This window comes from Phodopus roborovskii, unplaced genomic scaffold, assembly GCF_943737965.1.
Source record: "Phodopus roborovskii unplaced genomic scaffold, PHOROB, whole genome shotgun sequence".
Classification (NCBI taxonomy): domain Eukaryota; kingdom Metazoa; phylum Chordata; class Mammalia; order Rodentia; family Cricetidae; genus Phodopus; species Phodopus roborovskii.
This window is the reverse complement of record NW_026125341.1, coordinates 54,306-71,939: the sequence shown is the minus strand read 5'-3', so window position 1 is coordinate 71,939 and position 17,634 is coordinate 54,306. Positions and strand designations below refer to the sequence as shown.

Sequence of the window (17,634 nt, the reverse complement as noted above, 5' to 3'; positions counted from 1 at the left end):
GACTGCTTTTGTTATGGAGTTTATAAAAATATGTTTTAAATCTAATATCTATGGGGTGTAATGAGGCACAGAGCTTATGCTAGCAGCAAAGTACCCAAACAGCAGTCAGCAGGTTTATCTTACTGACAAATGTGTTGCATTAGATCTGACCCTTAAATTAAGGTAGAGATGAATAGGATAATCAAAGGAACTCCATTATAGTCACAGGAACCTGACTGAGGCCATCCTGTCAAGGCAAAAAACAAACAAACAAAAAAAAAATTACAACTGGAAATGGTCTTCTGGGACTGTGGGAATGGATTTATCATTATTGTCAAATTGTGGGACAGAATAAACTGATAGGTAAGATTGGGAAAACCATACTAATTCACAAACACACACACACACACACACACAGAGAGAGTGAGAGAGTCTATGCATAAGGCTAATATATCTCGTACCAGAGGGATGAACAGACAACTTAATTTTAGAGTCTCACCAGACTGGTAAAGGCCAAATTAAAATGTGTATTAATACTAGGGTTAGACTGTGAAGGATTAACACACAAAACAAAGGCATATCTTACTGCATCAGAATGGTAGGAACTGGAGATTTAAGGCCAAACCATTCTAGAGCCTCCTTGAGGAAGCCAGTATGGGATCTATCATATGCAGGAAAATACAGTAAACTAACAAAAAATCACATGTAAATCACTTTATTTTAAACATTTTCTTTCTTGGAATTTCTAAAAACTACTTCACTTATAACACTTGTTTAAAAATAAAACAATTTACGCATATTATCATTTTCAAAGCTAAACCACAAGGGTCACAATTTACACAAATATGTAACTATTTCTATGCTATTTTAAGTATATATTTTGTTTTAATGTTAGCATATATTTATTATGCAAAATAATAAATTTCATTGTGAATATTGCTGCACTTTAGTTTGGGGGATAGGTTTAAATATTAATTTGGGGATTTTGCCTATAAAAAAATAAAATGTATTATGTATTCTTTATGTTAGGTGTTTTGATTATTTTGTGAGTGGACTTTGTGTTTTGTTTTTTTTTTTTTTTTTTTTTTTTTGGTTCAGTGTATGTATTTTGTGATTGATATGCTTCTTATAATTTCATCGGCATGTCCTTCTTCAGATTGGCAAGGTTTTCTTCAAATGTTTTTGTTGAATATGTGTTCTGCACCTTTGAGATGGGCTTCTTCGCCTTCCTCTATGCCTGGACTTTTCATGGTGTCCCACATTTTCTGGATGTTTTGTGTTAAAAATTTGTTGGATTTAAGATTTTCTTTGGTCAATAAATTTATTTCGTCTATTTTATCTTCAACACCTGAGATTCTCTCTTTGATACATTGTATTTTGTTGGTTATACTTGCATCTGTAGTTCTTGATCATTTACAGTTTTTCTATTTCCAGCAATCCCTCTGTGTTTTATTTATTGTCTCTATTTCAGTTTTCAGGTCTTAAACTAGCTGAATTGTTTCCTTCATCTGTTTTATTGTTTTTTCTTGGCTTGGCTTTCCTAGTTTTCTATAAGAGATTTCTTCATTTCTTGCATTTTTTGTTTGGTCTTTTCCTCTATCTGTTTCAATTTTTTATTTTATTTTCATTTCTTTAAGGAATTTTCCCATATCATCATTAAGGGCCTCTATCTTTTTCTTGAAGTTATTCATTAGATCATTCTCTCGTGCTTCATCTGCTTTGGTGTGTTCATGTCTAGTTAGTGTAGAGTCCCTAGATTCTGGTGGTGTTATACTGGTGTTTCTATTGTTGAGTGTTTTCCTGTATTGCTGTCTTTTCATCATTTCTTCCAGTGGGTGCAGATGGAGTATCTCTCTCTTTCTACCCTGCTTTCTTGGTGGGTGTAGTTGGGTCAGGACTTTGATGTCAGTAATTCTGGATGATCTGAGGTATCTTGGATGTCTCCCAAGCAGAGGCCACAGCAGGGTCAATAGTGTGTGGAAAGCAGGCTCACAATGGTCTCAAGCACTCAGGAAGAAGGCAGGATAAGTAGCCCAAAGGTCAGGTGAGTGTAGGCTTCAGATGGTCCCTGGTGGAGGGGAAGGTCCAATATGCACAGAGAAGATCCCCTAAAAGTTCCAAGGAGAGGGTGGGGGTGTTGGACCAGCGCTCTGCCCAAACACTCACCCCCAGCAACTAAGGAGAAAGGCCAGGTAACATATAAAGGCAGACCTATCAAAATTATACTAGATTCTCCATGGAAACTCTGAAAACCAAAAGGTCCTGGATAGAAATTCTACAAAAATTGAGATTCCACTTATTCCAGCCCAGGCTACCATACCCAGCAAAACTCTCAATCACTATAGATAGAGAAAACAAGATATACCATGAAAAAACCAGATTTTCACAATACATATCCACAAATCCAGCCCTGCAGGAAGTTCTGGGAGGAAAACTCCAACCCAAGGAAGTTAACTACGCTCACAAAGACATAGGCAATAGATAATCCCACTTTACCAGAACCAAAAGAAAAAGCGGGACAAATATACTCACCATACCACCACCACCAACAAATCCAAAACAAAGAAGAATTTACAATTAATGGTGCTTACTTAACATGATTCCTCTAAAATCAGGAACAAGAAGACAAGGCTGTCCACTTTCTCCATATCTCTTTAATAATGTACTTGAGGTTCTTGCTTGAACAATAAGAAAACAAAGGAATTCAAGGGGATACACATTGGAAATAAAGAAGTCAAACTTTCACTATTTGCAGATAGTAGTTGACATAAGTGACCTGAAAAACTCTGCCAGGGAACATGAGATGCCATTATGTATATACGTTTCTCATACTGGTTAGTAATAAAGCACTGTTGGCCAATAGGAAAGGAAGATAGGAGGGACTAGGAGACAAGGAGGAAATAGGAAGTAGTAAAGACGAGCCAAGATGGAGAGTCTGAAGAAAGCAGTATGCCGCCGGCTCCCCGGTAAGAGAAAAACATAGATCAGCAGAAATGGGTTAATAATTAAAGGCAGGGCTAGCCGATAAGAAACAAGTAACTGGGCCAACAGTATTGTATCAAATACAGAGTCTCTGTGTATTATTTGGGGCTGGAGGCGTGGTGGCGGGACAAGACCAGCGGCGGCAGGCGGATAAACCGTACTCATTACAAATGGCGGGCTGGCGGCGCAGCAGCAGGACTAGACCTGGCGGCAGGGAGGAAAAACCTCTTCTCGTTACAAATGGCGCCCACGTGGTTAATAAGAACTTTCACTTAAAATTTAACAAAAGCTTAAAAAAGGGTTTTAGAAACAAAAGAACAGAGATAAGCAAGGTTTCTTGGTAACAGCATTTTTCTCGGTTGGACTCTGTTTTGCGAGAGACAAGCAGATATTCGCAGGACTCCTTTAAGGGAAGGTTCCTGACTCATCATAAGGAACAAAAAACCACACATCTTTTAAGAAACTCTGCTAACAATTTATTGGTGTGTATGAGAGATGGCAATGGCAGTGACCACATCTTCAAGCCGGCAGCATGCAGACCAAGGCAGTGAGCGCAGCTTTCAGTGCTGGCGGTAAAATAGCAGCCGCCAACTTTTATAAACCTCTGCAGAAACAACAAAGACTTTCATTTTAACAATGTTGTTGTTTAACAGATAAAGACTTGTGGCCAGATAAAGATAAAAATTTACAGTAAAGACAGATTCATATTAAGAAAAACCTCTAAAGGTTTACAGTGTGTTTTAAAATATACGTAGACATGAAAAAAAAAAAAATGGTTTTAAAGAGACAAAGAGGAACTGGGTGTTGTAGCACACGCCTTTAATCCCAGCACTCAGGAGACAGAGGCAAGCAGATCTCTGTGATTTTCAAAGTAAACCTGGTATGCAGAGTAAATTCCAGGACAGATAAGAGTTACACAGAGAAACCCTGTCTCAAAAAATAAAAGTAAAATAAACAGAGTAATAATAAAGCCACATAAAGATGAAAAGCTCAGAGAGAATCTGGTTACTGTATGCTATAGTGTTGTCTCTGCATTGTTTGACTACTGAGAAAATAAGAACAACTGATAAAGGAAATGCTGCTGAATTCATTCAATTTATATATTTTAAAAATGCTTTGACTCAAACATTTAAGTTCAAGGACAAGTTACTGGGGAAAAGGATTTCTATTTTTGTTTCCACAGAAAATAAAAAGCTGTGGATTCCTTCCAGACTTATGTGGTTTGAGCAAGCCAGACCCCCTGAAACAGAGTTCCTGATGATCCAACATTCAAAACAGCTTGGACAAGGCAGTCTTGCAGACTACAGCCAACATTACTGCGTCTTCTTAGGATCCCCCATGACAGAGCCCCCTACAAGCAGGAAGTAGTTTAGAAAGAACGACGCCCAAATTCCCAAATATTGTTTATGAATGTTTGTTTTCATTTAAATGGACTTGGTTATAAATGGGTAATGAACACAGCCGATTATTTTTAAAGGTAAAAAGGAAATTATGGTATTGATATGATTATTTTGTTTTGGAATGGATTTTCATTTATTGATACAATTTAAGGTCAATTTTGTGATGTGTATATTTCTCCTTTTGTTTAGGCATTGTGTTTATATAGTTCATTCAGAAACATATTGTATAATGTAGTACAGATTATAGATAATTACCTATGATAGTCAAAGCTTAGAGTTAAGTTAGTTAGGTTTTCAAGATACACAGAGATGTATTTGAGATAGATAGGCATTCTTCAAACCTTTCAAAGACCTACAGAATATGGCATTTAAAATGGTTTAGGGTTTTCGTGACAGTGAGACATAATTGCTCTTGGCAATAATACCACCTGCACCAGAAAAGAAGATGGACATTGAAGAAACTCGTTTTGGAGTTTGCTTTCAATATGGCAAGACTAGCCATGTGGACAAGATACTGTTCTTGTCTGGACTGTTTGACTTTGTGCTGTATAAACTGGACATGCAGGACCCACAAAAAATTGACTGCTGACTCAAGATGGACATTACTACAGAGTTCCTGCTTCATGGAAGAATCTGCCAGACAGTCTGCAGGATATAGAGAAAAATGACTGATAAACTGCCAATACAAAAAGACAGTTTAAAGTTTCCTGCATTGCTGAAGAGTCTGCCAGACACACTATGGCCTATGGGCTGAAGATGGAAGATTACAAAAGAACTTTGGATGACCAGGCAGTGAGTTGTCTCTGTCATTTCTAGAGTTTAAATATTATCCTTCTGTGGTCTTTGAGGGAGTTGAAGACAGATAGTTAAGGTTATAGTTTTATTAAAGATAAGTTAGACTTTAGACACAAAGATGGGATAGATGATGGAATGTTTTCTTAAATCTTGCTAAATGTTAATGGACTAAATAATGTTAACTGTGATTCTTATTTGATAACTGTTATGTGATATATTTTGCTATGTTAAGGTTAAAACCCTTCTTTTTATTTAAACAGAAAAGAGGAGATGATGGGAGATGCCATTATGTATATACGTTTCTCATACTGGTTAGTAATAAAGCACTGTTGGCCAATAGGAAAGGAAGATAGGAGGGACTAGGAGACAAGGAGGAAATAGGAAGTAGTAAAGAGGAGCCAAGATGGAGAGTCTGAAGAAAGCAGTATGCCACCGGCTCCCCGGTAAGAGAAAAACATAGATCAGCAGAAATGGGTTAATATTTAAAGGCAGGGCTAGCCGATAAGAAACAAGTAACTGGGCCAACAGTATTGTATCAAATACAGAGTCTCTGTGTATTATTTGGGGCTGGCGGCGTGGTGGCGGGACAAGACCAGCGGCGGCAGGCGGATAAACCGTACTCATTACAAATGGCGGGCTGGCGGCGCAGCAGCAGGACTAGACCTGGCGGCGGGAGGAAAAACCTCTTCTCGTTACAGGCAATAGATAATCCCACTTTACCAGAACCAAAAGAAAAAGCGGGACAAATATACTCACCATACCACCACCACCAACAAATCCAAAACAAAGAAGAATTTACAATTAATGGTGCTTACTTAACATGATTCCTCTAAAATCAGGAACAAGAAGACAAGGCTGTCCACTTTCTCCATATCTCTTTAATAATGTACTTGAGGTTCTTGCTTGAACAATAAGAAAACAAAGGAATTCAAGGGGATACACATTGGAAATAAAGAAGTCAAACTTTCACTATTTGCAGATAGTAGTTGACATAAGTGACCTGAAAAACTCTGCCAGGGAACATCTAAAGCTGATAAAAAAAAAACCTTCAGCAAAGTGGCAGGATACATGATTTTAGAAAAGTCAGTAACCCTACTATATAGAGACGATAAAAGATATGAGAAAAAAACCAGAGAAATACCATAATTTACAAAAGCCTCAAACAACATAAAATATTTTGGGGTAATAACACTAACCACAGAAGTGAAAGACCCATATAGGAAGAAGTTAACATCTTTAAAAAAGAAATTAATGATGATACCAGAAAATGGAAAGATGGCCCATGCTCTTGGAGCAATAGGATCAATAGGATCAACATAACAAAAGTGACAAAAGCAATCCTCATCAAAGCAACCCTCATCAAAATCCCAGCACCTCCAGTCAGAATGGCTAAAATCAGAAACACCAATGACAGTTCATCCTGGAGAGGATGTGTAGAGATGGGAACAATCCTCCACTGCTGGTGGGAGTGCAAATTTGTACAGCCATTATGGAGATCAGGATGACAGTTCCTGAGGAAAATGGGAATCCTTCCACCACAAGACCCAGCAATTCTACTCTTAGACATATATCCAAAAATTACACATTCATGAAACAAAGACATCTATTCGACTATTTTCATAGCAGCATTAATTGTAATAGCTAGAACCTTGAAGCAACCTAGATGCCCTACAACTGAAGAATGGTTAAAGATGTGAAACATTTACATTATGGAATACTACTCAGCTTAAATAAATAAATAAATAAAATGGAATCTTGAAATTCACAGGCAAATGGATGAAACTTTAAGAAACCATCTTGAGTGAGGTAACCCAGTCACAAAAAGAGGAACATGGAATGTACTCACTTATATATGGATTTTAGACATAGAGCAAAGATCACCAGCCTCCAATTCACATAGCCAGAGAAGCTAGGAAACAAGGGGACCCTAAGAAAATCATTATTGATCCCCCACAGAAGGGGAAAGGAACAAGATTTCCTGAGCATATTGAGAGCAGGGTGGGCAAATATTGGTTAGGGAGTTAGGAGAAAGGAAGGGGAGAAGAGGATGAGAGAGGAGAACATGAGGGACCAGGAAGATTGATTCAGGGATGAATAAATGAGTGCAAAAGAAAAAAAAAGAGACACCTTAATATAAGGAGCCATTATAGTTTTGAAGAGAAAACTGGCACTAGGGAATTGCGCAGAGACCTACAAGGATGACCCCAACTAACAGTCTGAGCAATAGTGGAGAGCCTACCTTAAATGCCCTCCCCTAATAATGAGATTGGTAACTACCTTATATGCCATCCTAGAGCCCTCATCTAATAGGTGATGGAAACAGAAGCAAACAACCACAGCGAGGCACTGAGGTAAACTCCTGGAATCCAGTTGCAGAGAGAGAGAGGAGTGATGAGAAAAGGGGTCAAGATCAGGTGGAGACACCCACAGAGACAGCAGACCTGAAGAAGAAGGAGCTCATGTATATCAGACTGATAGTTGGGAAACCAGCATTGGACCGACTCAGACCCTCTGAACATGGGTCTCAGTTAGAATGCCTGACAGTGGAACCAGGATATATCCCTGGTACACCAAAGGACTTTGGAAGCACATTCCCCATGGATGGATTCTTCATTAACCTAGAGACAGGAGGGAGATCCTAGGCCCTACTCCAAAGGGCTTGACAGATTTTGATTGCCCCTCCTGAAAGGCCTCACCCTCCCTGTGGAGTGGGTGGGGAATGGGATGAAAGGGGGTGGATGGGGAATATGAGAGGATGAGAGGGATAGGGAACTGAGATCAATATGTAAAAAGGAAAAAAAATAATTAAAAGCAAAATAAAAAATGTATTTGTGTGTTTCATGGTTTATTGACTTATATTTGAGGCAATTTCTTCTCCCATAGCATAGGCTGGTCTGGAACTTGATATTTCCATGTCTATCCTCCCAATTTCTATGATAACAAGCATCACCATCATGTCCAGCCAGGATGAATATGATGCATTGAATAGCTCTTTATGTTTCTTTATTACTCAGTGTCACTACATGGTTCAGCAATGTGGAAACACCACATTCTTGCTAGTCTGTGTGAGAGCAATCACAGCAGAGTTCCTGGTACTTCCCGATGTTTTCAGGGGTCAGTACATACAGAAGCACGTCGTGTCACTGAGATTCAAGAAACAGCCTCCCTGCCCTCAAAGTACAGATTCTGAATGAACCATGGATGCAGACATTAAGAATATTCTAGATGATGTCAAAAATGAAATGTAAGGCTCTAAGCCTTCCCCAGAAGACACAAGCCTACAACCTGTAGTTCCTCATCATGCCCCAATTTTCTCATTTGTAAAATGGACTTCATAAAGGCAGGTTGTTTTAACCATTGAATGCATACAGGTATGTAAGGAAAGTTGAACAGCAGCAGAAACATTCTAGCTGCAGGAAACAGCCTGTCACAATGTTTCCTTTGATTACTATGTTTATCTTTTCATAGTTTATTCTTGATTCTCCACCTCAGCTTCTTGTGTGCTGACTCTGAAGCATCTTTCTTCCTGCTTATACCGCAGGGAAGGAAAGATTTGCTCATTGCCTTGTTTTCCTACTGGTGCTTTGTCCACTGCTGGGTACTGCATCTTTCCCAAAAGCTGCTGTTTTTGATAAAATAAATACATGTAGGAACACACACATACCTACTATTTTAATATGCAGTGACAGAGCATAGATAGTACTACAGTGATTAGATGGCATGTTTGCAAACCAACATGAAACATAATAGGAATCTATACAGTGAGAGTATATTCTTCCAGTCTAGAAAACCATGGGTATCTTTAAGACTGGAGGAAAACAACAGAAGCCAGCAACTTGAAAGTGGTCATACAGGATTATTATGGGCATTAGTACTGAGAATGACTTTCCTTAGATCCTTTTCTGACTCTCCAGTGTGCATCTGAACTGTTTGGCCAAATCAGTGGCATGGAGGAAATAAAAGAGTTGAACATTAAATATTGGCTCCTTGCTTGGCCTTTTCCTTAAACAGATCATCTATGCATTTGTGATTTTCATATTCTATAAAAGGATATATAAATGAGGTTATTTAATTTCTTCATTTCCAATCAAACTAATGCATATAATGCCACTACTTCCCTTTGGATAAGATATCTGTACCTACCTACCTGTCTGTCTATGTATCTGTCTATCATCTATAGATATATAGAGAGATGCTTTATCATCTATATATAGAGATGCTATATATAGATGCTACACATGAGATATCTATCCACTTATCTATTATATATACAAATGCTGTGTAGATAAATGATAGATATTGGTCATATATATATATATATATATATATATATATATATATATATATGAGATAGATAAATAGAAGATAGGCAGATTTTGATATACTATATATTGTACACACACAAACTTCTCCACCATACACACAGTCTACTTTTCCCTCCTCTACTGAACTGCCCATTTGAGACTTCTTTCAAAGTTTATTGTTAAAATCACTGTGGAATATGGAAATGATAATCATAGTTAATTTCCTTCCCTACCAATCTGGGAATTCCATTCCCCCTTTGCTGCTGAATTTAAATACTCTGGCTCACATGTTCCTATCTTTCCTGCTGAAACAGAATACTTTAGTAGCCATCTGAGAAAGGGGTTGCAGATGTGGTTTTTGCAGTCAACAGGTATGAACTTGTCTTTATTCTTTATTTTCCATTGATCATTGATTGAGTTTGCCTAGGCATAAAATTCCAAGCAGAAGATTGGTTTCTTTATGAATCTGAATAATTTTCTCCATCTTTTCAGCTTCAAATAGTTCAGTGTTTCCTTTCTATAAATGAACAATCTGTGATTCTGAGACTTCTGCTGTCTTTCGTTAGTTGGTTATGTTTCTGTTTGTTTTCTTGTTTTAGTGTTGACACTTTGGGCTTTTTGTTCAGTCTACACATCTAGAAATTTATAATGAAATCTTTGTCTAAGTGTTCACACTCATGGTATATTTATTTCAGCAAATTTTTTTTATTATATAGAAACGTATCATTCATATCTTGGAAGTTACAATGCATTTTTCTTTGGCAAATTTATCTATGCCTTGACTAATTTATTTTCTCTAAATCTGATCACATTTATGATGTAATATTCTACATAATGACATATCTTATTACTTTCATATTCTTTTGTCTTCTGCTTTCCAGACATATTTTCTGTCTTCACTTTATCTAAGTGCATTTTGATATTGTTGCTTTATTTTTGTCTGTGACGTTCTTTTTACTTTGATGCTCACTTTGAGAGGCGTGGGTTTTTTGGTTTTTTTTTTTTGTAGTTATTTGAGACAGAGTTTGTCTGTGTTGCTTTGGAGCCTGTCCTGGAACTTGTGCTGTAGAGGTTGGCCTAGAACCAACAGTGATTCACCTGTCTCTGCCTCCTGATTGCTGGGATTAAAGACCTGTGTCACCAACACCTGGTTGAGGCATCTCATTTTTATTTTTATTGTACGTGTATAGCATCTTACTTCATTAGATATATGATTCTTGTCTCAAAATATATGTAATTATGTCTAGGTTTATAAAAGTAAATATCCATTGTTATAATTAAGTATTGGAAAACCCAACACCTATGAATACATTTCAGGAGTCATTGCCAATATAATAGCAGTCATGATGCTTGTTGCCCAGCTTCTGGGTGGAATTTTCACAGCAAGATTTATGTTCTAGAGTTTGTCGTATTTCTCTTTTCTGAATAGAATGCAAACATAGGATTAATTATTGCAAATAGAAACCATGATGGAAAGTATGGCCATTGGAGACAACTTGAAATCATTTACTCTGACAGATCCAGTTTGTGTAAACTTCTATCATGTTAATATTAGACCTCTCCAAAATTGTTAGTAGGGATGTGTATTTTAGGTGGCATGCATGTTTAAGGAAAGTATGTATTGTCTGAAGACCACAGAACTGCTGTAGTACGTAGAAGCTATAATTAAGTTTTCTGCACATGGGATAGGTCAGTAAAAGAATAGATATTTGGGATTAATATGAAGAATAAGAACCTAGCTCTCTACTCTTATCACCTAATAGCTAAAGAGAGTTAAAAGGACAGCTTCTTTGAATCCTGGATGTTACCACTCTGTGGGAGTTGAAATTACTGTACTAGAGCTGAACTAATTAAAGAAGCCTCCTTCAGTTGTAATATAAAACCCATCTTTTATCTTTATGTGTCTTTTTTCCCTTGTATTTTTCTAACCTCTTCCATTCATATTCTAGCATTTAAAAATGTTTGAAGTGTCTGTGAAGATGGAAGAGGGAAATGTCATAAATATAGTGGCATTATTATGTAAATTCTGATAGTTTTCAAGAAAGTCTAATGAACTTAGCATCCAAATTCTAGAATAGTTACTTATGGAGGTTTTCTTCTATACTTAGTCATTCCACTGGTGGCAACTACAATGCATGCTGTGTATGTAGATGTGTATGGGTATGTAGATAATCACTTTCAGGAAATTAATTTCTCTTTTTCCCATAGGGAAATCCAGGGTACAAATAGGAGCATAACAAAATATATTCAAAATGTTATTCCTGGACTCCTAAATAAGTAATACCAATTGAGATTGCCCAAGGATTTGGACAACACCTATCTTCCCTTTTCTACTAATTGTAACCACATGTTTATTTTCCTTCTAGAATACCAAGAATTTTCTGTGTAATTCCCCCATATGGAGTTTTGAAGAGAATGTCTTATGGAGACCAACCCTAACCTGAAAGGTCAATTAATAGAGGTTTATCCACTCACATGGCAGTGTTGAGCCTAGTAAATGAAAACATTCTTTTTGGAAACTACCAAAAGGCATGTCCACATTCTTGTGTTAGGAACTCTTTCAACTTTGACATGAACTACTAGTACTGTTAGGCACTTGGTTTTCTGTTGTCTTTTTGTGAAGTAGAGGTGATGAAGAGGAGGAGGGTGGTGTTGGGGAGACATGATAGTGATCTATGGTGCCTCTGACCATCTACCAACTTCCTGGACAGCAGAGCCACAAACACTTTAAAGGAAGGGATACAATGTTGCTTTAAATTTCAATCTACATCTGAAATATGCAAGATGGATAAGCTCCTTCTTCTATAATTAAACTTAATTGAGATTTCAAATTCTCAATCTTCAGAATGTTAATCAAATCAGTTTTCTTGCTTTCTTCTCATAAAAGCTTCGTCTCAGTTTCCTAGGGATTATCGAGTGTCAAAACACCCCAGATAAGCATACCTCTAGGTCTTGATCAGTCCAGATATGTTACCACAGAGACTGTCTCTCCCCATGATTCAGAGATTCTGTTACATATTCATTACATGCAGGCAGTATTCCCACAATGCTTTTGGATCATGAATCACATTGTTGAGCATTGTAGCTTCCATGTTTCTCCATGGGGTGCAAATTCGGTGTCCATCTCTCAGGTACTAGGAAGTCTGTCTCCTCCCAGTTTTCTTGCTTGCAGGTAAAGCTTACTGCTATTTTTAAATGAGATTTTCTTATCAAATTCTATGTTTTCTCTTGCCCCCATAAACAAGTAAGTTTTTAAGATGCATGTTTTTGTGTCTCCTCGGTTCTCAAATAACCTGACATCAAGGTGTGGTGCTGATAAGCATCAAATGCTACACACTCTATACTACTTAAGAATCACTCCAATATACATGAGGTTAACATATGTGATATGACCAGTTGGAGATTTCTTCTAGCAGATTTTCATGTGTTTATACTATCTCATTGCCTTAGCTTCACCTATTATTTTCAAATATACAGTTTACACCAATTGCTTAGGATTGCATTTATTAACTCATTATTGAACCTGCAACTATTGTACTTACATAGCCTCAGCCACATTAGTTTTCTGCACTCAAGTTCTGCCTCTATGTTTTTAAAATCGACGCAAATAGTTGTGAATTACTCAAGCCAATGTCAATCATTGACCAGAGTCAAGTGGAATAGCAGAAAGGAGACATGACTATTTGTCTACATGGTGGTTTCCTGTTTAATCCCTGTTAGAGAAAATAGCACTAGGATTAAATATGGTGGGTGCATGTGGTATAGCATCTTCAGAGTAGGAGCTTCAAATAGTACTTTTATTATTAAAACCAAATGCTCTCAAATCCCATGGCAGCTGGTACAGTACTTTTATGCATAAAGGTGAAAAACAGTAGTGTGAAAAGGAGAGTGGTATCGCCTCTCTCAAATGCAAAACAGATGAAAGTAGTTGCTGAATTCTTTCACTGAGTGACTAATAATCAACTTTGAGATAAAACAGCTGACATGGATCAGTACTCTCATTTGTAAGATATTACCAAGGAAATAGACCAAGGAAAGCCAGGCAACTCCAAGGTTTGGACTAACATTTATATATTCTTAACATTTGTGCTTTCTGCAACATCTTCAATAAGCTTGTCCTACAGAAATTAGGCTGGAGTAGTTGGGGCAAAAGCAAGTATGTCAAAGGGCGAAAAGCTCAGACTGTTAATGAAAGATGGGCATCACTGATTAAAAATATAAAGTCAGGTAAGGCAAAGGCATGAAATACCCAAAAGCCATCAAGGATACTTTTGAACCCTTTGATGAAGATGATTCAGGAAGACAGTCAGAAGAAGTTCACAATGATTATTTTGACACAGGTACAAAAAATGGTCTAAGGAAAGATGAAACTGGAGTGAAAACAGTTTAAGGAGCATGACAGTCACCACAAATGGGAAGTGACATTGAAATACAAAAAAGTATGTGCAACTTAGAGAGACCTGGGATTTTATTTCATCCTAAATATAATCATAAGTAAAAAACTCCATGAAGGGATAAAGGCCGAAGGAACTGCGGAAGTAAGCAGGAGGGCTCCTTACTGCTCCTACCATTTCACGCACATGTTGTTTTATTTCTGCCCTAGTCCTGTACAGTGCTCAAGCACCTAAACAGCTAACACAGGACTTGATGTGAGGGACCCAGGACTAGCCTGCTAGCCCCATCAAAATTCTGCTGCTGTTTTCAAAACACTAACTCTTTAAAGAGAATTATATTAAAGTACATGGCATATGGCCTCTGTGTGTGTGCATGTAGGCGGAGGGGGTGTATCCTGGGGTCTTTCTATTTTATAGTGTCTGCCCTTAAGGCAAACATGCCTTCGAGAAAAAGTACTTTAAGCAAAGATATTCTTATTGTATCTCAATGTTCCAATAATTCAAAGACTTAGTAGGCTCTTGGAACTCAGACCAGTTGTTTGGGTATCTCTTCAGGAAGTAGTCAATATGTCATAATTTCCATCTCTTCAGAATGGTCATTCCTGTCTGCCTTAACCAAGGTAAGAGAAAAGTCAGTATCAGGCTAAGATTTGCTATCCCTGTTCTCTCTGACCTCTGTGGATAAGTCCTAGGAAATCAGTGACCATTCTGGGCTTCCTAAGACATTCTTTTACAAAGAACAGGAGTCATGGGTTAAAGTGACTGAAGGAGAACAAAGAGGAAGTGATTGCAGCAGAGTGAAAATTTTGTGATATCTAGTCTCTGTTATAGGCAGAATTGCATCCGAATTGGTGGTAATCTTGAATCAGTCATGAGATAAACTCTATATATTCTTCAGCATGCCACAATATGTTCTTGTCATTCGGGATTCTGCTCTGAGGAGTGGGGGTTCACAAGTCACCAGGAGACTGTCCCTAAAGGCAGATGACACAGAACAGCAAGCATGTTAGCATGTATATCATCTCTCTGCAGGGTATGTGAGAACAGCACAGAGCCAGTGCTGCTTGGCTCTCCTCCGGGGAACTCATTCTATTCTTCACAATAGCTTGCCACTCATTTGTAGGCAGAGTACATTGTTAAAGCTGAATGCTGAAGTTTGGGGGAAATGTCAGCCTAATTGTTGACATACCCAGCTCTCTCATGGGTGAGACTCTGAAGTCAGAACTCTCAGAGCACACACCTCTATGTGGGTGGGATGTTGGATGAAGAGAATATTAGGAGAAAGGGGTGAACATTGTGAATTGAAAGGAGGTACTGGGGAGCCATATTTCTTACAATCTAATTGCTCTGTTTTATAGAACCTGATCATTAGGGGATCCCAGGCATGATTCCTCAGAGATGTTCTTGGGAAATAAAGCAAGAGGCTATTAAACAGGAAGTTTAAATATAGCTACAGGGAGGCATACTTCTGACAACTTGACAGATGTCTTGGAGTGACGACTCCTTCCTTCATTGCTAATTACAAAATCATTTGTCTTAAGGAAAGGACAAAAGAGAAGTAATTACGGAAAACACGATTCTTAAGGGATAAAAAGATAACATCACTCTAAAACATGGAAGCAATCATAACCAGTTAGAATCCTTATTAGTTTGGTGGAACCAATGACAGCTTGCTTTTTATAAACCAGAGGGAACAGAGCTCCTGAAGTCGAGGAAGGAAAACATTCAGTTTCTTGTTATGCTAAACTTATCCCAGACTCCGGAGACTTCTTTGATGAACAGTTCATTAAAATTTCCGACCGCAGATGAATTTGAGCTAAAATACACAAATGTTTTAATTATACATTCCTTTTTAATTACACTAATGACTTGTAATGTGTTTATGTTAGTTTAGAGTTTAATTTCTTGCTTTAGATTAGGTAGTTGACTTAAGGACTGTGCTTTTCAGTAAAATAGCATGATTCATCAGTGTTTGATTATAAATTAATGCTCATATGTAAAGAGTTACTGACCTTGGAGAGAAGTATTTGCCCATAAACCACTGGCTTTCTGTTGGTGCCAGGGACACAGATCATGCTCTCTTACAGGCTTAAGAGACAGAATTTTGTAGGGAAAAAGCTGTTAATAGTTTACCAGAGGAAACAGTACTGAGGAAGGCATAGGGTGAATAGTTGGTGAATAGAGAAGACAATCTCCCCCACATTGTAAGATTTTTCCATCTGCTAAAGAGCATGTACCTGTTGATACAATAAGAACCATAACTAGAACAGAGTCAGACTACAAGGAGAGAGATAAAAAGTGAAATTTCTCACATAGGCTCATGTGCTTGAACATTGGGTACCCAGGACTTTGGGAAATTGGACCAGGTCCTCTGTGTATACAGCATGGCTTCCAGTTTAGTGTATTTAGGGAATTCCTGAGTATGTAAAGGAAGGAGTCACTAATTCTGGTGCTTTCTTTTGGTGATCTTTTCCTACTGTTGGTTTGTCTTATCTAACATTCACGTGATAGCTTTTTGTCTTATATTTTATTTTGTTATAGTTTAGTATTACCTATTAGAAGCATCTTCTTTACTAATGAAGTGTAAGAAGAGTGGATCCAGTTGGGATGGGAGGCAGGGAAACTGGAAGGAGTAGAGGGAGGGAATCCATAATCATAATATATTATATAAAAAGTAATCGTTTTTTAATAAAAAGAAATTGAAAAAATATGCCACTCCACCTTTCCATTGTAATAAATATGTTTGTGAAAATTTTTAAAAATTATAAAAATATATTTTTAAAATACTACTAAAGCCGACTAAATTTTTAAAATCACACTGTTGTGTTACAAATTGTAGTACTTTGCTATACCCAGGCTTAAATTGCTTGTATTTTACGGACTCTGTGATGATCCATGCTTGATATGTGGGGTGTTTTTCACAAAAAGGAGTTGAATACTGGGCCAATACACCCATTGCTGTCCATTTGCAGAACAGTATATATAGGTTCCTTACTTCTTTTATTATAGCTTGCTGTGATCTTATTAGAGAAACTCCATTCTTCTCTCTTACACACACCCGCACAATGTCTTTTATAATAGGAATGTATCACAAAGTTAATTCTTGCTCTTCATTTGGTGCTGGCTTATGTGATTCAAGTTAGTCATTATTCAAGATACAGAGGCTGCCTGATGGAAGGTACAGAATCAGAAACAAAGTTACTAAGATGAACAAAATAAGGGAAATATTTCCTTGTGTATTTCTTGGTGTTTTCTTACTCCAGCAACAGACGAGAAAGAGAGCAAAAATAAAGGATGAAAACTTATTTTGACTTTTTGTTTTAAAGATTTCATGGGAAACTGTCTTCCTTGCTGTGGAGTCAACACTCATAAAACAAATATTTAAGGGTATTGTACATACAAATCACATCACAGTAGGTACCTTGTGTAATAGCATGGACTTTGTAGCCACTGAAAAATTAGCAGTCTTAACATGTTTGAGAAGTGCATTAATCTATGGTTATAAAGTTAAGTACTTATGTAGCAGTATAATACTCTGTCCATTTAGCAGAAGAACTGTAGGCTCTTCCATGGGGCCCGTGTGCTTCATTTTGCAGAAGACAGTGATTAATACAGAGACTCAAAGCTGGCCAATACACAGAGAATAAAAGACTCTTCAGCATCCATCCCTAAATAGCATACCTGTGTCATATTTCTCCTCCTCAAGACTCAAGGGTGTTCTCAAATCAGGGCAGAAAGGCAGTAAGAGCTTGAGGTAGTGAATGTGTACAGTGAAACAGC

The 17,634-nt window shown here is 37.5% G+C and overlaps 1 pseudogene; it reads left to right on the top strand.

The window, feature by feature from the left end:
- The first annotated feature begins 13,700 nt into the window (after nucleotides 1-13,700).
- LOC127214269 (zinc finger HIT domain-containing protein 3-like) overlaps nucleotides 13,701-17,634 on the top strand; it is a 32,982-nt pseudogene continuing 29,048 nt past the window's right edge.